This window comes from Tursiops truncatus, chromosome 9, assembly GCF_011762595.2.
Source record: "Tursiops truncatus isolate mTurTru1 chromosome 9, mTurTru1.mat.Y, whole genome shotgun sequence".
In the NCBI taxonomy this organism is placed as follows: domain Eukaryota; kingdom Metazoa; phylum Chordata; class Mammalia; order Artiodactyla; family Delphinidae; genus Tursiops; species Tursiops truncatus.
In genome coordinates, this window is record NC_047042.1 from 28,923,133 (window position 1) to 28,946,060 (window position 22,928).

Genomic DNA, 22,928 nt, shown 5'->3' on the forward strand with positions numbered 1-22,928 from the left:
TTTGCTGTGCAGTAGAAATAAACACATTGTTGAATCATGGTTTTCTCTGGGTATATGCCCAGTAGTGGGATTGCTCACTCCAGCTTTCTTCACGCTCTTTAGACAACTTCCCCACCTTAGTGTCTATGTACTTTCTGCTGCTTTCAGAACATCCCCTTTCCCCAAACTCTCTCGCTTTCTTCAGGTCACTGCTCATACGCTGCCCTATCTATGATAGCACACACCCCCATCGCCAACTGTTACTCTGTTGCTTTACAAGGTTTACTCATTTATTTTTGCACACCACTCATCACCATCTGGCCTAATGTAGGTCTACTTGATTATTTGTTCATTATCCACTTCTGGACTACACAGAAGATCCATGAGAGCTGGGACATTCTGGGTTCACTGCTTGATCTCATTGCCTAACACAGTACTAAACTCAGTAATGCCCAAGTATTTTTCATCAAATGAATGAAAGGATGATTATATCATTGGTGAAGTTATGAATGTGGCCTGCACTAAAACTCTCTCTCAACTTTCTGCCCTATTTTATTTTTCCCATCAGTTCACAATTTTTCTCTCCCACACACTGAAGCATAAAATGCAGTGAAATATCACACTGCTTCCTGTGACTTGGCGCTCAGCACACTGAATCCAACCCCATGATGCTTTAGAATACATGGACCACTGAACAAATGGATTAAGTCCTATTTGCTGAGCCAGAAATTTAACCGCGAACATTGGCCACTTCCTACACAGGGACTACTGATGGGGGAGAGCCTTGAAAAACAGCAAAACTCAGCGCAGACCTCCTGAAATTCTCCCCAGAATAAATGGTAATGACAAGTAGCAGGTGCGGTCGGGGAGGCTGATGAAGGGATTTGTAGAGAACTTAACAGCGAGTTGCCCTGAAATACGCTCTCCCCAAGCCTTCTTTGGATTGAGCTCAAAAAACTAAGAGTAGACTGAGTCTAAACCAAAACCCCTGGGGGCCAATTTCAACAGATTATCAAGCTACTGAAATGTTCTTTGAAATCTTTTTTTTTTTTTTTTTTTTTTTGCAGTACGCGGGCCTCTCACTGTTGCGGCCTCTCCCGTTGCAGAGCACAGGCTCAGCGGCCATGGCTCACGGGCCTAGCCACTCCGCGGCATGTGGCATCTTCCCGGACGGGGGCATGAACCCGTGTCCCCTGCATCGGCAGGCGGACTCTCAACCACTGCGCCACCAGGGAAGCCCCCCCTTGAAATCTTTTGAACTGAAATGAATTACTCTTCTGTTACCTTGTAAAATAATAATGATAAGAATGTTGGGCCAAACTTCATATAAAAATAAATACCCCAAAGAAGTAGAAATCTTGGCTCAGGGTCCACTGTGTCAATATAATTTTATGTATCCCCAGCCACTCTTTTATCCAGGCTATTATCTAAGTGATTTCTTTGGAGGGTAGGTCTATGTACATGCAAACAGGGTATGGTTAAAAAATATTACCTATATAATAAGTTTTTTAATAAGTTAATGTCAATGAAAGATTTCTTATTGAAACTTCATGCTCAAGAGAAATATTGCCTTAAGATTAAGCTTGCTATAGAGCATTGTAATAATGAGCATGTAGCCACAGAAAAACTCTTGGAACAAAAGGGTTCACTTCCCAGGCACAGGCCCCAGAAAATCGAGGACCTTCCTGTTGAGGTCACATGGTTCCATTATTTTCCTGAGACCCATGCTCTCAGTGAATCAAGCCATTTCAAGGGCAGACCACAAGTGTCCTTTGAAAAACAAGAAACTGGCAGGAATCCCTGAACTTAAACTATTTCAGAACTGATATTATTGATCGATTCTTGATGGCTTCATGTAAGCCTTTAACAGAAAGATCAAAATACAGCTGATCTTAACCTTTTCCTTAAAAAACTGCCTCATTTCAATACATGTGTATAGATGGCTCATTTTGTAGTCTTGACTGTCCTTGGCCCTCTGGGAGAATACAAAGAGGTATAAGACCCAATTCCTGCCTTTAGCGCCCTTATAAATGGAGACGTCTGAAAGCTATGACTGTGTTAAGAAAATCAGGAGATAGTATGTGGGATAAGCAAGAGATGAACGTCAAATGCTTTGGGAATTTAGATATTGCAAAGATCCCGTCTAACTGAAGATTCAAGGGAATTCACACACACGTTAAAGGTATCATAATTGAGTTGGACCTTGAAGGTTGAGCTGGGTTTGAGGGAACTTTTAAGGAAAGAAAGAAATCCTCAAACAGTAACTCAGGGAGAGCCAAGCCCAGGATACGTTTAAGGAACGAGAGACAGTCCACATAAGAGGTATCTTTTAAGATGACCCTTACCCCCTAATATTCACAACATCATATGGTCACCTCCCCTTGAGTATGAGATGGACCTACTAACTTGCTTCTAAGGAACAGAGAAAGGCCAAAGTGATGAGATGTCATTTCTACAGTTAGCTTACAAATGACTTTAACTTCCATCTTTCTGTATTCTTTCTATTGCCTTCTAGGCTTGCAAACTTTGATGAAGCAAGATTCCATATTGGAGAAGCCCATGTACCGAGGAACTATGGGCCACCTACAGCCAACGGTGAGTGAGAAACTGAGACCCTCAGTCAGATCACCTGGGAGGAACTGAGCCTGGAAGCAGATCCTTCCCCACTTGAACCCTGAGATGATTATAACTACAGCAGACACCTTGACTGCAGCTGTGAGAGACCCTGAAGCAGGAGATTGAATGAAGCCATACGCAGCCTTCTACCCTAAGGTACTATGAAATAACTGTTGTTTGAAGCCACTACATTTTGGGGTAACTTTTTATGCAGGGATAAATAACTTTTGCAGTCCAGACTGACTGTAAATTATTGCATGGAATAATTTTTTACATGGTGGTTTATTATTCTCAAGATCACTTTTCCATGCATTGTCATTTGACTTTTAACAATCCTTTGTGATTGAAAAAGCAAGTGAAAAACTCACTTTACAGATGGAAAAATTGCCCTGGTTTTATGGTTTATACTCACTGTCACATAACTAGCTAGTGTTTTCCTTTATTTCAGTGCTCTTTTCATTAGAACACTCAGAGGAACAGAGGGCTGAAAATTTTCAAGATTTAACATATACCAGGATTATAGTCTTTAAAGGGGATGAACAGAAATGGCAAATACCTGAGCACAAGGGAATTGGTTTTGCTGTTTATCTCCACCTTCCTCACTCTTAAATTATGAATGCATTATAAATACTGGATTTTATAGCTTTGTTTTGGTGTCTTTGTGCTTCTCCTAAGTCTGTCACCAAAATGTCAAAGTATGTTGACATTTCAGTTGATTTTGAATGGCCGTTAACTTTTTAAAAATTGAATAGATCTCATATGCAAACAGGCAGGCTTTCCATATGATACCTAACATATGTACATAATACATTTTACTGAATTTCCGAAAACTCCTGGCTGATCTATTAAATACTCAGTTAATGCTTCTCTCTCACAGTATCAACATTTATTTACTTATATTAATACTAGGAAATTATAAATATATACCTCCTCTTGTGAAGGAAATACACAGAACAAAAATGAACCTTTCTTATTAAATCAGTTATTGAAATGAATTCTACTCTGAGTAATACTTTCAAATAACACTAAATATTGCTGCATGTAGTAACATTTACACCCCCCAAAGCTCTCAGGTGTTTATATTTTTAAACACTGATGGATTTTATATTCTTTACTCTCAGCCCTCACTGTTAGTGTGTCGATCACTAGTTTATTGCCAAGTATGTTTTTATTTTTACTGGCACCTTTCATTTCTAACTTCCTTTTTCTGTGAAAAAGAAACTCAGAAAACAGCTGATAATTTTAATGATCGTGTTTAAAACAGGACTAACGGCTCTACACAAGAGTTTAAGTTAATTCAATGCAGGTGATGGGAGCCATCCTGCATGGGTTTGAAGCCCACCATTTAGTAGCTGGGTCACAGTAGACAAAAAATAAAAACTAATCTGTGCTTTTGATAATAACAATTCCAATCTTATGAAGGTGTGGGGATTAAATAAGTTAATATGTTGAATGTGAAATGAATCCCTAGTGGTGGGTGCCAGACATTATTAGTGTTTGATAAAAAGCTTCTTAGGTGATTCCAGTGAGCTGATATTCCCCTAACCCAGGGCTCTCACCTTGGCTACACCTGAGAATCAACTGGTAGCTCTTAAAAATGACCAGTGCTTGGCGCAGTGGTTGAGAGTCTGCCTGCCGATGCAGGGGGCATGGGTTCGTGCCCGGTCCGGGAGGATCCCACATGCCGCGGAGCGGCTGGGTCCGTGAGCCATGGCCGCTGAGCCTGCGCGTCCGGAGCCTGTGCTCCGCAACGGCAGAGGCCACAACAGTGAGAGGCCCGAGTACTCGCAAAAAAAAAAAAAAAAAAAAGACCAGCGCTTGGACCCTGTATTCATTTCCCATTACTGCTGTAACAAATTATCACAAGCTCAGCAGCTCAAATCGACATAAATGTATTAACTTACAGTCCGGGAAGCCAAAAGTCCAAAATGAGTCTCACTGGACGAAGCTCAAGATGTCAGAAGGGCTGTGTTCCTTTCTAGAGGCTCTAGGGGAGAATTCATTTCCTTGCCTTCTCTGGCTTCCAGAAACTGCTGGAGTTTTTGGCTGGCGGTCCCCTTCTCTTCGAAGCCTACAACGGTTGAGCTTCTCTCCTGCTGTATCACTCGAAGACTGACTCACCAGCTTCCCTCCCTCCACCCCCATTTAAAGACACCTCTGATTACATTGGGCCCACCTGGATATTCCAGAATAATCTAACGTAAGGTCAGCCAACTAACAACATTGATCCCATCTGTTACCTTAATTCCCCTTTGGCAAGTAAGGAATTCACAGGTTCTGGGAATCAGGACATAAACATCTTTGGGAGGCCATTATTCTGCTTACTGCAGGCTCCCACCCTCCAAAGACGCAGAGTTAATTGCTCTTGGCAGGGATATGCAGGAATATGCTTCACAAACTCACTAAGTGATTGTAATGTCCAGCTTCGTTTGAGAACTACTGATCTCAATTATTATCAGCGTTCCATGAAACAATGCCCATAAAATGTTCATGGGGGGGGGGGGGGCTTCCCTGGTGGCGCGGTGGTTGAGAGTCCGCCTGCCGATGCAGGGGACACAGGTTCGTGTCCCAGTCCGGGAGGATCCCGCATGCCGCGGAGCGGCTGGGCCCGTGAGCCATGGCCGCTGGTTCTGCGCGTCTGGGGCCTGTACTCCGCGGCGAGAAGGGCCGCAACAGAGAGGGGCCCGCGTACCGCAAAAAAAAAAAGGAAAAAAAAAAATGTTCATGGGGAAATGAGATTTAGAAAGCATTTAATTAAACACATTATATGTTAAAGACAGTGTGGAGTTCTGTAATAGAGAAATCTGTTCAACCTTATTTAACCAGTCTCTTAAACCTTTGGGAGTAATATCTGTTAAGAGTCCAAGGAATTATTTTTCTATGTGATGCTTTCGGGATTTAATGCTCTAGGGAGCAAAATGAGTGTAATGGTACTTGTTTTCTTTTCTTTACTTGGATGCTTTTTTAAAAATTCTTTTACTATTAAGCTATCTGTGGAATCCAGGACGTGTCAAAGACTAGAATCTACATTCAAGACAATCTACTCAGTATCGTGTTACCATACAGGTCATTAAGAACCAAATGGTCTATATAGTATAATTGAATCATTCTTTGAGGAGAGAGAAAAAGAGACAGCCAGAGAGCCCCCAAGAGAGAACTACTTTGTTAAATAAAACACTTGGTTTCTCATGCTAGTATCTGACGATTGAATTGTTGACACAAAATCATATAGTGACTTAATGGCACAAACAGAATTAAATCACTCTGTTTTATAAGATGTATATAGTGAATACAGTTAGGGCATACCTCAAATATCGTGAAAACCAGGTCCATATTTCCTAGAAGACTCACAAACAGATAAACGATTCCTTCTCAAACTTCTCAGCAGAAATCTACCTTCTTGTGTAGCAAGTCAATGTGGAACATATAGTGTTTAGGAAATTTTGTATCCATTGAAAAGAGACTCATTAATAACTGAAATAATTTGCCAGGTATATGATTATGTTTCAGAAGAGGGATAATTCAGGACAAATAAAGACACTAAATAAAGAGTTTTGATGGTAAAAGAGCAAGCAGGTACTTATGAAAGATTCTCACTTAAGATAAACTAAAGGGTTATTTCTGGTTATTGAATTATCTTCATCCCACAGTTGGACTGTCCTCCAAATACAATCTGGGTTTACAGTGCAGCCAGAGATTCTAGGGTCAGTTGTTAGAGACTGGCTGTAAAATTTTAGAGTTCAAGTTATTGTGGATCAATGCCTGCCTGCTTCCGAACTCAAAAAATACTGTTCACTGGGTTGTTTGTTTTTTGGTATTGAGCTGCATGAGCTGTTTGTAAATTTTGGAGATGAATCCCTTGTCGGTCACATCATTGGCGAATATTTTCTCCCATATATACACTCTGCTATATTTAAAATAGATAACCAACAAGGACCTACTGTATAGCACAGGGAACTCTGCTCAATGTTCTGTAACAACCTAAATGGGAAAAGAATTTGAAAAAGAATAGATACGTGTAACTGAATCACTTTGCTGTACATGTGAAACTAATACAACATTGTTAATCAACTATACGCCAATATAAAATAAAAATTTAAAAAAATACTGTTCAGGACCTTTTTTTCCATCTAGGAAGTGGCATATAGTGACATACGATGTACAGTGATACTGAACCACACAGCTCTGGAGCCAAACCCCTTATGTTAAATCCCAAATACACCTTTTATTGGATGTATGACCTTGGATAGGTTATTTAACTTCTATGGCCTTGGATTCTTCATCAGTAAAATGCATAAAGTGATACCTCAATGCTTGGAACTTAGCAAAAGATTCACTAAATGTTAGTTCTTATTTTTAGCTCATTATATTTATACATATTATAAAGTAACATGATTAAATGCTTAGACAAATTTAATTTAAATGTGCTATTTTATAAATTTTACTAAAAGTACATTTGCAGTTTATAAAAGAAGCTAAGGAATGAAGTGGAATTTCATTTGAAGTTCTGCTACATGTGATGTGCATAATTTTTCCACTAATTAATACCATTGATTTGTAGAAATAGAAGCTATTTTTAAAGCTCACTTCTCATATGTCAGAGAAAAACATGGAGTCCAAAAGAGATTAAGTGACTTTGCATATTTTTAAACACATAAAAAATAGAGGACAAAAAGGCAAAGTTGTAAAGATTTCAAGCTTAAACAATTTTACTCTATTAAGATCTAAAAACTACTTAAAATTCTTGAGGGAAGATTTATTGTACTTAAGTTTCTTCAAATGTCACATTCAGAAAACATGCACTGAATATCGTGCTAGTCACCAGTCACCACGCTAAATGCTGAACAAAAGTTGAACAGCAATAAAAAGGTATGTGGGAATTAATAAGATGAGATTTCTTTTGAGAGCGTTAGGATGGAAAAGGCCCTTTGACTCCAACATTTTTGTATTACTGATGAGGTCATCAACTTCTAGAAAATGTTTAAATAACTTGCTCATAATCCCTCAGCCAGCAAAAGACGTATTTAAGTTCTGTAACTCCCAGTTTGCCTACCCAGCAAATACTGACCTTCATAGGAGATGGTGAGGCATAAGGGAAACAAAGTTAACCAATCCTTACACGGAATAATGGAGGAGAAATGCACTATTGGAAAATGTTATTAGCATTAATAAGAAACCATATCTGAGCTTTCTCCTAGGATATAGGATTTTTTAAAGGTCTTGGATTTAAAAAGCAGATTTTTGATTTTGAAATTTCAACTAGCTATTGGCAAGCTAAGACAGAAACAATGATCAACTAGCAATTAGGGTAGGAGGCACAGGCCTCTTCATTTTTCTCTAATTGCCGACTTACGACCTGGGATTCTTTTTTTTTTTTTAATTTTTATTGGGGTATAGTTGATTTAAAATGTTGTGTGATCTGGGATTCTTGATCTGATCTTTTTCTAACCCATGCTATTCACCTCATTGCACTTGAGAACTGTCCTGTTTTTCCAATCTCCCTCTATTAGCTCATGCAGTGTAGTATTCACTGTGCTGGACTGAGAGCCTCACCAGGTTCTGTGTGTTATCCTGCTTCTGACTTCTGCCAGTGCACACACCTTGTCAGATTGAAAAGAAATCGTATTTTTTCCCTTATATTTGAAAAATGCAGTCTGAAAACATGTCTTCACTCAGCCACTGTGCACCTTCCCTGTATCCAGCACTGTGCTGTGCCTCGTTCATTACAGGGTCCCATCATTCCTCTTCTGCTCTATTATAATTATTTCTGATTGGATCTTCCTGTTTCCAAGCTTGCCTGTAGAGTGTTGCCAGATAATCTTCTTAAAGCCCAACTCTAGTTACACTTGACCCTGGAACAACACAGGACTGAACGACGAGGGTCCACTTACAAGTGGATTTTTTTCAATATTAAATACTATAGTACTACAGGGCTCATGGATGATTGAATTGGGGATGTGGAACTATGGATGTGGAAAAACTGCAGACGTGAAGGACCAACTATAAGTTGTGCTTGGATTTTTGACTGCAGGGAGGGTCAACACCCCAAACCCTTGTTTAAGGGTGTCCCCTGATTAAAAAATAAAAACACTGCACACACACACACACACGTGCAAGCACACACGCACACACACACGTGCAAGCACACACGCACACAAGAATGCAAGTTTTTAAAAAACAGTGAAAACTGAATAAGGTCTGCAATTTTAGTTAGCAGTAATGCACCACAGTCAATTTTCTGGTTTTGACATTACACTATAGCTCTATAATGTTTCTGGTTCACAAACTAGCTCTCAGAAACACAGGGCAAGAAGGGACCAAAGAAAGAAGGAGACCCCACCAGATTGGTAGGTGGCAGGTTTAATGAGCCAGGGAACTTACTTAGGAGGCTTGTTTCCGGCAGCTGCAAGACTATTCCCCTTGGGACAGCTCACACTGTGGGGACAGTAGGCAGAGTGTACATTCCAAGGAGAGGGGACGAAGGGAGGAGTCTCTAAACACCCAGATGCAACTCGTGGGTCAACCACTGGTCACATCTATCACATCTTATCACCTCGTCCAACAGATGTCACTACTGGAGGGAACTGAGGGATGGGTACCTGAGACTTTCTTCTAGGTATCTCCTATGAGTCCATAATTACTTCAAATTTTAAAACAAAAAAATAAAACTTGTAAGTGGATTTCTTCACATTTTCAAAATAAACATGATACTCCGTATTGTATCTCAGGTTACTCTCCAGAACAGAACCACTTATGATTTCCTAAATATGCCTAGTGTTCACTAAGACATTTTACCTTGACCTTTCAATGCTTTTCTCCCTCGTTTGATGTGTCACTTACTCTTTCAAGATGTACCTTAAATGCCGCTGCTACCTTCAAGCATTGCTTGATCCCCCATCAACTAAATACAGTCTCTCCCACCCATAAAATCTTGTCCCATCTCCCTTTTGACACTTATAGATAATTCAGTTTGAGGAGTGATTTTCAGCACCCACTAAATTGTGAACTCTTAGAGGGCAGATTTTGTGTCTCACTTATCTTTTACTGCCCCAAGACTCTAGTAAGTGCTTTGCTCAGTATTTATTAAAGTGATATGAAGAATTCCGCTTTCAATAGGTAAGTGAAAGTGGACGTCAGTTGTAATCAACTAATAAACAAAACATTTTACACACCAAGGAGCAAAAAACATGTCTTTTAACCTCGTGTAACTTTGAATGTCTCAGGTATCTTTTCTTTGAATATTTTTTGTTAGAAATGGCAGAAAGTGAAAATGTTGTTCAGGTACAGTGGATACATGCTCAGGAATTAAACTTGAATTTGCCTATGCAACATTCAGGCAAACTCTATGGTATAAATTGCATAGAAGTTCCACACCAATTAAGAAGAAAAGCCAGGGGGGACCATCAATATGGCAGAGGAGTAAGACGCGGAGGTCACCTTCCTCCCCACAAATACACTAGAAATACATCTACATGTGGAACAACTCCTACAGGACACCTACTGAACGCTGGCAGAAGACCTCAGACCTCCCAAAAGGCAAGAAACTCCCCACGTACCTGGGAAGGGCAAAAGAAGAAAGAAAAAACAGAGATAAAAGGATAGGGACGGGACCTGCACCTCTGGGAGGGAGCTGTGAAGGAGGAAAGATTTCCACACACTAGGGAGCCCCTTCACTGGTGGAGACGGGGGGAGGGTGGGAAGCTTCAGAGCCACGGAGGAGAGCACAGCAACAGGGGTGCAGGGGGCAAAGCAGAGAGATTCCCACACAGAGGATCGGTGCCAACCAGCACTCACCAGCCTGGGAGGTTTGCCTGCTTACCTGCTGGGGTGGGTGGGGGGTGGGAGCTGAGGCTCGGGCTTCGGAGGTCAGATCCCAGGGAGAGGACTGGGGTTGGCAGCGTAAACACAGCCTGAAGGGAGGTAATGCACCAGAGCTAGCCGGGAGGGAGTCTGGGAAAAAGTCTGGAGCTGCCGAAGAGACAAGAAACAATTGTTTCAGGGTGCGCGAGGAGAGAGGATTCCTTTCTCGTCTGCCCACAGAAGGGAGAGCACCACCACCTAAACGAACTCCAGAGATGGGCGCAAGCCGCAGCTATCAGCTCGGACCCCAGAGACGGGCATGAAACGCCAAGGCTGCTGATGCTGCCACCAAGAAGCCTGTGTGCAACCACAGGTCACTATCCACACCTCGCCTCCCAAGAGCCTGTGCAGCCCGCCACTGCCAGGGTCCCGTGATCCAGGGACAACTTCCTTGGGAGAACACATAGCGGGCCTCAGACTACTGCAACATCACGCCACCCTCTGCCTCCAGAGGCTCGCCCCGCATTCCGTATCCCTCCCTCCCCCCGGCCTGAGTGAACAAGAGCCCCCTAATCAGCCATTGCTATAACCTCCTCCTGTCTGGGTGGGGAACAGATGCCTGAGGGTGGCCTATATGCCGAAGTGGGGCCAAAACCAAAGCTGAAACCCAGGATTTGTGCAAAAAAAGAAGAGAAAGGGAAATGTCTCCCAGCAGCCTCAGGAGCAGTGCATTAAATCCATGCAATCAACTTGATAAACCCTGCATCTGTGGAAAACATGAGAAGACAATGAATCATCCCAAAATTGAGCAAGTGAACTTTGGGAACAACTGTAGACTTCAGGTTTGCTGTCTGCGACTGATTTATTTCTGACTTTCATATTTATCTTAGTTTAGTTTTTAGCACTTGTCATCACTTGTGGCTTTGTTTATTGGTTTGGTTGCTCTCTTCTTTTTTATTATTATTTTGTTTTTATTTTAATAATTTTTACTTATTATTTATTTTTATTTATTTTCTTTCTTTTTTCACCCTTTTCTTCTGAGCCGTGTGGCTGAAAGGGTCTTGGTGCTCCAGCCTGGTGTCAGGCCTGAGCCTCTGAGGTGGGAGAGCTGACTTCAGGACATTGGACCAACAGAGACCTCCCAGCCCTACATAATTTCAATCAGCCAGAGTTGTCCCAGAGATCTCTGTCTCCACGCTAAAGCCCAGCTCCACCCACTGGCCAGCAAGCTCCAGTGCTGGCCACCCCATGCCAAACAACTAGCAAGACAGGAACACAACCCCACCCATTACAGAGAGGCTGCCTAAAATCATACTAAATTCACAGACAACCAAAACTCACCAACGGACGTGGCCCTGCCCACCAGAAAGACAAGATCCAGCTCCAGCCACCAGAACACAGGCACCAGTCCCTTCCACCAGGAAGCCTACACAACCCACTGAACCAACCTCACCCACTGGGGGCAGACACCAAAAATAACAGGAACTATGAACTGGCAGCCTGCAAAACGGAGACCCCAAACACAGTAGGTTAACAAAATGAGAAGACAGAGAAATATGCAGCAGATGAAGGAGCAAGGTAAAAACCCACCAGACCAAACAAATGAAGAGGAAACAGTCTACCCGAAGAAGAATTCAGAATAATGATAGTAAAGATGATCCAAAATCTTGGAAATAGAATAGAGAAAATGCAAGAAATGTTTAATAAGGACCTAGAAGAAATAAAGAGCAAACAAACAATGCTGAACAACACAATAAATGAAATTAAAAATTCTCTAGAAGGAACCAATAGCAGAATAACTGAGGGAGAAGAACAGATAAGTGACCTGCAAGACAAAAGAGTGTAAATAACTACCGCAGAGCAGAATAAAGAAAAAATAATGAAAAGAATTGAGGACAGTCTCAGAGACCTCTGGGACAACGTGAAACGCACCAACATTTGAATTATAAGGGTCCCAGAAGAAGAAGAGAAAAAAAAAGGGTCTGAGAAAATATTTGAAGAGATTATAGTTGAAAACTTCCCTAATATGGGAAAGGAAATAGTCAATTCCAGGAAGCACAGAGTCCCATACAGGATAAAACAAGGAGAAACACACCAAGACACATATTAATCAAACTATCAAAAATTAAATACAAAGAAAAAATATTAAAAGCAGCAAGAGAAAAGCAACAAATAATATACAAGGGAATCCCCATAAGGTTAACAGCTGATCTTTCAGCAGAAACTCTGCAAGGCAGAAGGGAGTGGCAGGACATATTTAAAGGGATGAAAGGGAAGAACCTACAACCAATATTACTCTACCTAGCAAGGATCTCATTCAGATTCAATGGAGAAATTAAAACCTTTACAGACAAATAAAAGCTAAGAGAACTCAGCACCACCAAACAAGCTTTACAACAAATGCTAAAGGAACTTCTCCAGGCAGGAAAAACAAGAGAAGGAAAAGACCTACAATAACAAAACCAAAACAATTAGAAAACGGAAATAGGAAGATACATTTCGATAACTACCTTAAATGTAAATGGATTAAATGCTCCAACCAAAAGACATAGACTGGCTGAATGGATACAGACACAACACCCATATATATGCTGTATACAAGAGACCCACTTCAGACCTAGAGACACATACAGACTGAAAGTGAGGGGATGGAAAAGGATATTCCATGCAAATAGAAATCAAAAGAAAGCTGGAGTAGCAATTCTCATGTCAGAAAAAAATCGACTTTAAAATAAAGAATGTTACAAGAGACAAAGAAGGACACTACATAATGATCAAGGGATCAATCCAAGAAGAAGATATAACAATTGTAAATATTTATGCACCCAAAATAGGAGCACCTCAATCCATAAGGCAATTGCTAACAGCTATAAAAGGGGAAATCGACAGTAACAAAATAATAGTAGGGGATTTAACACCCCACTTCCACCAATGGACAGATCATCCAAAATGAAAATAAATAAGGAAACACAAGCTATAAATGATACATTAAACAAGATGGACTTAATTGATATTTATAGGACATTCCATCCAAAAACAACAGAATACACTTTCTTCTCAAGTGCTCATGGAACATTCTCCAGGGTAGGTCATATCATGGGTCACAAATCATGCCTTGGTAAATTTAAGAAAATTCGAATTGTATCAAGTATCTTTTCTGACCACAATGTTATGAGACTAGATATCAATTACAGAAAAAGAAAACTGTAAAAAATACAAACCCATGGAGGTTAAACAATATGCTACTAAATAACCAAGAGATTACTGAAAAACTCAAAGAGGAAATCAAAAAATACCTAGAAACAAATAACAATGAAAACACGACAATGCAAAACCTATGGGATGCAACAAAAGCAGTTCTAAGAGGGAAGTTTATAGCTATACAATCCTACTTCAAGAAACAATAAAAATCTCAAATAAACAACCTAACCTTACACCTAAAGCAATTAGAGGAAGAAGAACAAAAATACCCCAAAGAAAGCAGAAGGAAAGAAATCATAAAGATCACTTCAGAAATAAATGAAAAGGAAATGAAGGAAACAGTAGCGAAGAGCAATAAAACTAAAAGCTGGCTCTTTGAGAAGATAAACAAAATTCATAAACCATTAGCCAGACTCATCAAAAAAGAAGGGAGAAGACTCAAATAAACAGAATTAGAAATGAAAAAGGAGAACTAACAACTGACACTACAGAAATACAAAAGGATCATGAGAGATTACTACAAGCAACTCTATGCCAATAAAATGGACAACCTGGAAGAAATGGACAAATGCTTAGAAAAACACAGCCTTCCGATACTGAAACAGGAAGAAATAGAAAATATGAACAGACCAATCACAAGCACTGAAATTGAGACTGTGATTAAATACCTTCCAACAAACAAAAGCCAGGACCAGATGGCTTCACAGGCGAATTCTGTCAAACATTTATAGAAAAACTAACACCTATCCTTCTCAAACTGTTCCTAAATATAGCAGAGGGAGGAACACTCCCAAACTCATTCTACAAGGCCACGATCACCCTGATACCAAAACCAGACAAAGATGTCACAAAAAAATAAAACTACAGGCGAATATCACTGATGAACATAGATGCAAAACTCGTCAACAAAATACTAGGAAACAGAATTCAACAACACATTAAAAGGATCATACACCATGATCAAGTGGGGTTTATTCCAAGAGTGCAAGGATTCTTCAATATATGCAAATGAGTCAATGTGATACACCATATTAACAAACTGAAGGACAAAATCCATATGATAATCTCAATGGTTGCAGAAAAAGCTTGCAACAAAATTCAATACCCATTTATGATAAAAACTCTCCAGAGAGTGGGCACAGGGGGAACTTACCACAACATAATAAAGGCCATATATGACAAACCCACAGCCAACATCGTTCTCAATGGTGAAAAATGAAAGCATTTCCTCTAAGATCAGGAACAAAACAAGGTTGTCCACTCTCACCAGTGTTATTCAACATAGTTTTGGAAGTTTTAGCCACAGCAATCAGAGAAGAAAAAGAAATAAAAGGAATCCAAATAGGAAAAGAAGAAGCAAAGCTGTCACTGTTTGCAGATGACATGGTACTATACATAGAGAATCCTAAGGATGCTAGCAGAAAACTACTAGAGGTAATCAATGAATGTGGTAGAGTTGCAAGATACAAAATTAATACACAGAAATCTCTTGCATTCCTATACAGTAATGATGAAAAATCTGAAAGAGAAATTAACGAAACACTCCCATTTACCATTGCAACAAAAAGAATAATACCTAAGAATAAACCTACCTAGTGAGACAAAAGACCTGTATGCAGAAAACTATAAGACACTAATGAAAGAAATTAAAGATGACACAAACAGATGGAGATATATACCATGTTCTTCGATTGGAAGAATCAACATTATGAAAATGACTCTACTACCCAAAGCAATCTACAGATTCAATGCAATCCCTATCAAACTACCAATGGCATTTTTCACAGAACTAGAACAAAAAATTTCACAATTTGTATGGAAACACAAAAGACCCCGAATAGCCAAATCAATCTTGAGAAAGAAAAATGGAGCTAGAGGAATCAGGCTCCCTGACTTCAGACTATACTACAAAGCTACAGTAATCAAGAGAGTATGATACTCGCACAAAAACAGAAAGACAGATCAATGGAACAGGATAGAAAGCCCAGAGATAAACCCACGCATATATGGTTACCTTATCTTTTTTTTCTTTTTTTTGCAGTACGCGGGCCTCTCAATGTTGTGGCCTCTCCCGTTGTGGAGCACAGGCTCTGGACGCGCAGCCTCAGCAGCCATGGCTCACAGGCCCAGCCGCTCCACGGCATGTGGGATCTTCCTGGACCAGGGCACGAACCTGTGTCCCCTGCATCGGCAGGCAGACTCTCAACCACTGCGCCACCAGGGAAGCCCAGTTACCTTATCTTTGATAAAGCAGCCAATACACAGTGGACAAAAGACAGCCTCTTCAATAAGTGGTGCTGGGAAAACTGGACAGCTACATGTAAAAGAATGAAATTAGAACACTCCCTAACACCATACACAAAAATAAACTCAAAATGGATTAAAGACCTATATATAAGGCCAAACATTATAAAACTCTTAGAGGAAAACATAGGCAGAACACTCTATGACATAAATCACTGCAGGATCCTTTTTGACCCACCTCCTAGAGAAATGGAAATAAAAACAAAAATAAACAAATGGGACCTAATGAAACTTCAAAGCTTTTGCACAGCAAAGGAAACCATTAACAAGACAAAAAGACAATCCTCAGAATGGGAGAAAATATTTGCAAATGAAGCAACTGACAAAGGATTAATCTCCAAAATTTACAAGCAGCTCATGCAGCTCAATATCAAAAAAACAAACAACCCAATCCAAAAATGGGCAGAAGACCTAAATAAACATTTCTCCAAAGAAGATATACAGATTGCCAACAAACACATGAAAGGATGCTCAACATCACTAATCATTAGAAAAATGCAAATGAAAACAACATTGAGATATCACCTCACACTGGTCAGAATGGCCATCATCAAAAAATCTACAAACAATAAATGCTGGAGAGGGTGTGGATAAAAGGGAACCCTCTTGCACTTTTGGTGGGAATGTAAATTGATACAGCCACTATGGAGAACAGTATGCAGGTCCCTTAAAAAACTACAAATAGAACTACCATATGACCCAGCAATCCCATTACTGGGCATATACCCTGAGAAAACCATAATTCAAAAAGAGTCCTGTACCACAATGTTCACTGCAGCTCTATTTACAACAGCCAGGACATGGAAGCAACCTACTGACAGATGAATGGATAAAGAAGATGTAGCACATATATACCATGGAATATTACTCAGCCATAAAAAGAAACGAAATTCAATTATTTGTAGTGAGGTGGATGGACATAGAATCTGTCATGCAGAGTGAAGTGAGAAAGAGAAAAATACCGTATGCTAACGCATACATATGGAATGTAAAAAAAAAAAAAAAAAAAGGTTCTGATGAACCTAGAGGCAGGACAGGAATAAAGACACAGACGTAGAGAATGGACTTGCAGACACAAAGCGGGATGGTAAGCTGGGATGAAGTGAGAAAGTAGCACTGACTTATATACACTACCAAATGTAAAATAGCTAGCTAGTGGGAAGCAGCCGCATAGCACAGGGAGATCAGCTCCGTGCTTTGTGACCACCTAGACGGGATGGATATGGAGAGTGGGAGGGAGATGCAAGAGGGAGGAGATATGGGTATATATGTATACATATAACTGATTCACTTTGTTATACACCAGAAACTAACACAACATTATAAAGCAATTATACTCCAATAAAGATGTTAAAAAAAATAGAAATGCCAAATTAGGAAGGTCTCTAAAACTACACTTTGGTTTCACCCTCCCATAAATTCATTTCTTCTCAATATGCATGTTTTTCTCTTAGTTTACTTCATCTTCTCATTATTTCTTTCACTAAAAAAAAAAAAGGACCAGCAAATCCCTCCCGAGTCACTGGGGTGTAGTTCGTATCACATCAAATCTGCGGTTACCTCAATCTGAGGTTTCTATGTCACTGCAAGGTAGTATTGCAATTGTGAGGCTCAAATAATTATTTGTCCAGCACTCAGTTTGACACAGCATTATTTTTTCAGCACCTCTTTTGATGAAAATATATGGAAGCAAATAGACAATAATATAACAACATGAGAGGAAGCTCAATTTTTTAAAAATGTATGCATACCTGTTTACTTCCTGTGACTCTGCATACAGTTTCCAAATTTGCAAAAACAACTTGTTTTAATCCACTAATTACGGGAGGTTTTATTCAGACTTGTCTTCTACCTTGAGCTACTTCATTATTTGAGGTGATTAAGCCACTGACATTCTGTAATGAATTCACATTCAATGGAGCATTTTGAGGGCCTCTTAAATGACATACTGTGCCAGACACTCAATGGACTTTTTTGATTTTCTAGTCTCTGTGATGAATCTCAAATATTCCTTCCAACCCCAGTCGGTGTCTCCTTATTAGTAAAAAGGTTTTAAAGGATAAACTGGAGTTGGTGACATCATTATGGCTTGTACAGCTCACGAGTCCCATACAAGAATCAACCCAGGATCTTGCCTAAGTAGCACCAAGAGCTGATGAAACTGAATTGACTGAAAATTACTTCTTTAGTAATTACTTTTTCTCCAACATGTGTCAATTGATAATGTACTAAAGGGCAGCTTAAATTTTGCTTACCTACAGTTGATCGTCAGCTGAGGTCATGCTGTTAATTACGGAACTTTTAAATAAACTCCTCAGGCGACATGTGTATACGTATAGCTGATTCACTTTGTTATACAGCAGAAACTAACACAACATTGTAAAGCAATTATACTCCAATACAGATATAAAATAAATAAATAAACTCCTCAAACAATACAATCTCTTTACCTCCTCCACTGAAAAAGTTCTTCCAAAATTTGCAATGTCAGAGAGAAGGATATGTTTATCAAGAAAAGTGCCCTGCAAATATATGTTTTAATAATTATCTTTAGTTCAGAGCCATGGTGACTCTGTCCAATATAATCTAGAAAGAGCCTGATACAGCTTTTAAATTGGATGAATGGTTCTAAAGAAACCAAAGTTTTGGCCCCGCATAACTTCAGAGAAGCATTAGGAAATCCATTTATTTTAGTTCTGTGAGCTCATGAGGAGATAAACTTACATTAGTTTTAATTGCAGAGATTGAGGTTTCCTCTCAGAAAGGTTTCTTCAGTTCTACCCAGGAGTTATACGTAAAAATCTAGTTTCCCAGAGATCCCTCACCAGGGATAGAGAATATTTATAATCCAGAGATTTAGGGGAAAATAATACAGTTTGGTATGATCTGTGAAAGGTACTAGTGGAAGTGTAATCAATCTAATGGATAAATACTTTAATTGTATACCAAAAAGAAACAAGAATTTGATGATTTCAAGGTCAAGAAACATTCTAGGTACAGAGCATATTAATTCAGGTTTGTCTTGAGAAAGTGAATATGAACCCTGAGAATTAAATGAAAGCTTTTGAGGAAGCAAAGATATTAAAGCCGTTAGGGTTTTGGTATTATTGCTTCTACTTCATGTGTATCTGTACTTTCTATAACCAAAGAAATGTAACACTGAGCCCCTGCCCTCAGAGAGCATCTAGATGGAGCAAATTCCAAGATTTATTCACAGTAAATATTGACTACATCAAAGAAAAGTACTAAGGGAGAAATTAGAACATGAGCTGAAACCTAGAAGAATGTGTAAAATTTGTACCTCTGCTAATAAAATAAAATTTGCACTGATGTAGAAGAGAAGAAAGAAGGGAGAAACATGAGCAAATGCAGTGCCCAGGCTACCTAAACCTAAAGATTTTTTATTATAAAATTAGGTAAGAATTATTCCAGGCAGGGGCTTCCCTTCCCTGGTGGCGCAGTGGTTGAGAGTCCGCCTGCCGATGCAGGGGACACGGGTTCGTGCCCCAGTCCGGGAAGATCCCACGTGCCGTGGAGTGGCCGGGCCCGTGAGCCATGGCCGCTGAGCCTGCGCGTCCGGAGCCTGTGCTCCGCAACGGGAGAAGCCACAACAGTGAGAGGCCCGCGTACCGCAAAAAAAAAAAAAAGAGAGATAGGAGTCAGAAAAAATTTCAACATTCGTTATGTTATGCATAGGGATGTGGAACTGAATAATTCTTTTTTCATCTTTCAACAAAATGCTTATGTTCTAGCTTTAATCCTACCACTGACTAATGAAGTTCAGCAAATCACATTTCCCTCATTAGTAGTTACAGTAATATTGCAGGTAAAGTAAATACTTAGTTCAAATTTTTAACATATTTATATATTTAACAGAAATACAAGTTAAGGGAACTAATGTATCATTCACTCATTCTTTGTGGCAAAACAGACAAAACAAGGAGGAAAGCTAGCAGCACTACCGAGGTTTTCACATCTTTGGATGCGTGGAGTTGAGAATAACCAACAAAACGGCTGACCCAGGGGAATCAAGCTTCAGCTAAGGTGAGCAGACACCACTCCCAGTCGTCCTAACAATGAGGTCACCACGCATTGTCATAACAGTCTTGCAATGCGATAAATCACATGCAGGTAAAGCAAATAGTCGTTTGAATCAGAGATACAAGGGTCTTGGAGGAAATCTGAAGAGACGTCTCTTAAGAAGGGGTAAGATAATGACAGGAAAGAATTTGAATTAAAAAGGATTAATATTGAGTATGCATGCTCTCAGCTGCTGGGTCCTCACCGTATTTATTGTTTATCCCATCAATTTGCTTAAAAGTCATATCAAAATGTCAAGAATTTGCAAGCTAACACTATCTGACCATCACCCTTCCACACTTTGCTCAGGAAGAAGGAGCTGGTGTGGGAAATGATGGGTCTCATTGACCAGCATAACTGGTTGGGAATTAGAGCAACTGTAACAGCCTGTGGCTTAGATCAGTGGTTTTCCAGCTTGTCTATACAGTGAAATACAGAAAAAATTTTTAATGATTATGCCTGATTCCCGTCTCTACTGAGTTTGGTTTTCTTGATTTAAAAATCTAGCTTTTTTAATACAAACAGCTCATACAACTCAATAACAACAACAACAACAACAACAAAAAATCCAAACAACCCAATCAAAAAATGGGCAGAAAACCTAAATGGACACTTCTCCAAAGAAGACATACAGATGGCCAAGAGGCACATGAAAAAATGCTCAACATCACTAATTATTAGAGAAATGCAATCAAAACTACAATGAGGTATCACCTCACACTGGTCAGAATAGCCATCATTAGAAAGTCTACAGATAACAAATGCTACAGAGGGTGTGGAGAAAAGGGAACCCTCTTACACTGTTGGTAGGAATGTAAATTGGTGCAGTCACTATGAAGAACAGTATGGAGGTTCCTTGAAAAACTAAAAATAGAGTTGCCATATGATCCCGCAATCCCATTCCTGGGCATATATCTGGAGAAAAACCATAATTTGAAAAGATACATGTACCCCAATGTTCATAGCGGCACTGCTTACAGTAGCCAAGATATGGAAGCAACCTAAACATCCATCGACTGCAGAATGGATAAAGAAGATGTGGTGCATATATACAGTGGAATATTACTCAGCCATAAAAAATGAAATAATGCCCTTTGCAGCTACATGGATGGACCTAGAGATTATCCTACTAAGTGAAGTCAGTCAGAAAGACAAGTATCATATGATATCACTTATATGTGGAGTCTACAATATGTCACAATTGAACCTATCTATGCAACAGAAACAGACTCATAGACATAGAGAACAAATTTGTGGTTGCCACGGTCACGTGGGGAGGAACAGATTCAGAGTTTAGGATTAGCAGATGCAAACTACTATATTTAGAATAAATCAACAACAAGGTCCTACTGTATAGCACAAGGAACTATATTCAATATCCTGTAATAAACCATAATGGAAAATTTTTAAAATAGAGAAAAATCTAGATTTTTTTTAAAGCTCCCTAGGTGATTCTCGTCTGCAGCCAAGGCTGAGAACCACTGATTTAGATTTTTCTCTTTGCTCTCTTCCTATTGTGCAGGGACTTGGACTCTCCCTGTGAGGAGAGTGAGAGTCTAGGGGGAGTAGAAATGAGTCAACACTGATTATTACTTATGAGCTGGATTTTAGTATGTACATTGAATACATTCATTCGTGTTTATGATGTGTGAGGCACTGTTCTAGAGTCTTGGAACATAGAGTGAACAAAACAAAGAAAGATCTCTTCTCTTGTGAAGCTTACATTATCCAGTAGAGAACAATAAACAGTGAATACAATAAACAAATAAATCCCATTGTATAGTAAAAGGTGATAAAGTGCTATATAAAAAAAGAAAAAGTAGAGCAAGGTAAGGGGGACTGAGGACACAGGGAGAGGGGAAAGAATTACAACTTTAAATAAGGTCAACTGGGAGAACTTTCACCTGAACTTTGCTAGCACTTTCGTGTATTGTTTCTTTCCTTTTTTTCTCACAGTCTTGGGGTATCATGACCTACATGATGCTCAAAGACATAAAGCAAGCTGCTTAAAATCATGCGGTAACTAGATAGGTTTTAGAGTCACGAATAAAACTCAGGTTTCTGGGAGCCCAAAGCCGGTGCTCTCATGCACTTCACATGATCCCTTCTTATGCTGCATTCATGTTTTTATTTATCAAATCAATGCATCTGGATTGTGTTTCCTCCATTTATGCATCATATACTTCTTCCTGGCTTGTCAATCGGAACTAATGTTCCCAGGAGGTCGTCAGCACGTAATGCAAGCCTGCTGCCCCTGGACATTGATACCACATTCCAAAAGGATATGTATGATGTTTCTCCCTCTCTGAGTTAGTCTAGATATGTGCGGTTTGTAACAACCGTCAAAAGTGAAAAGCACAGCTTCTAATCTGCTGATGTTTAATGGCTGTCCTCTCACTGTAACCTCATGAGACTGAAGAGAGGCCTTATTTCCTAATACCATCACCTTGGGAGTTAGAATTTCAATGTGAATTTTGGGCGGAGGCAAATATACAGTCCATAGCAGAGGTGAATACAACACTTCTTGAAATCATCGCTTGAAACAAGTGATGATGATTCCATTCATAAATATGAGGTGGATATAAAACACAGATGTGTGTGTGTTTAAAATTGTATTTTTCCTGTGCAATGTTTTGACTCTACCATGATATGGGACACTAAACTTAATAGCCGTATATGAAATATCTGGCCTTAAATTAAAGCTGTTTTGTCCATTTCCTACTATCTTCATTAAATTACTGATTTTATCAAAAAGACTTCCTTGAGAGTTAAACAATCTTTGTTGCAAGGTAATATTTTAGACATTCAAAAGGAACATCCTTTGTGCTGTGTTTAGCATATCTAAAAATAATAATTAAGGAAAACAGTATGGGAACTGTGAATAGTCAATCTTTTTCTGTCTTTAAAATATATCTTTGGTATGTTTGTTCTCAAAATTCTTGTCCAAG

General features: G+C 39.5%; 1 long non-coding RNA gene across 1 annotated transcript in view; it reads left to right on the top strand.

The window, feature by feature from the left end:
* Positions 1-678: 678 nt before the first annotated feature.
* The window catches only part of LOC141279524 (uncharacterized), a 94,453-nt gene continuing 72,203 nt past the window's right edge, over positions 679-22,928 (top strand). The window contains exons 1-2 of the long non-coding RNA XR_012333905.1: positions 679-2,751; positions 19,832-19,944. This is a non-coding gene — a long non-coding RNA (uncharacterized lncRNA). The remainder of the gene's footprint in view (positions 2,752-19,831; positions 19,945-22,928) is intronic.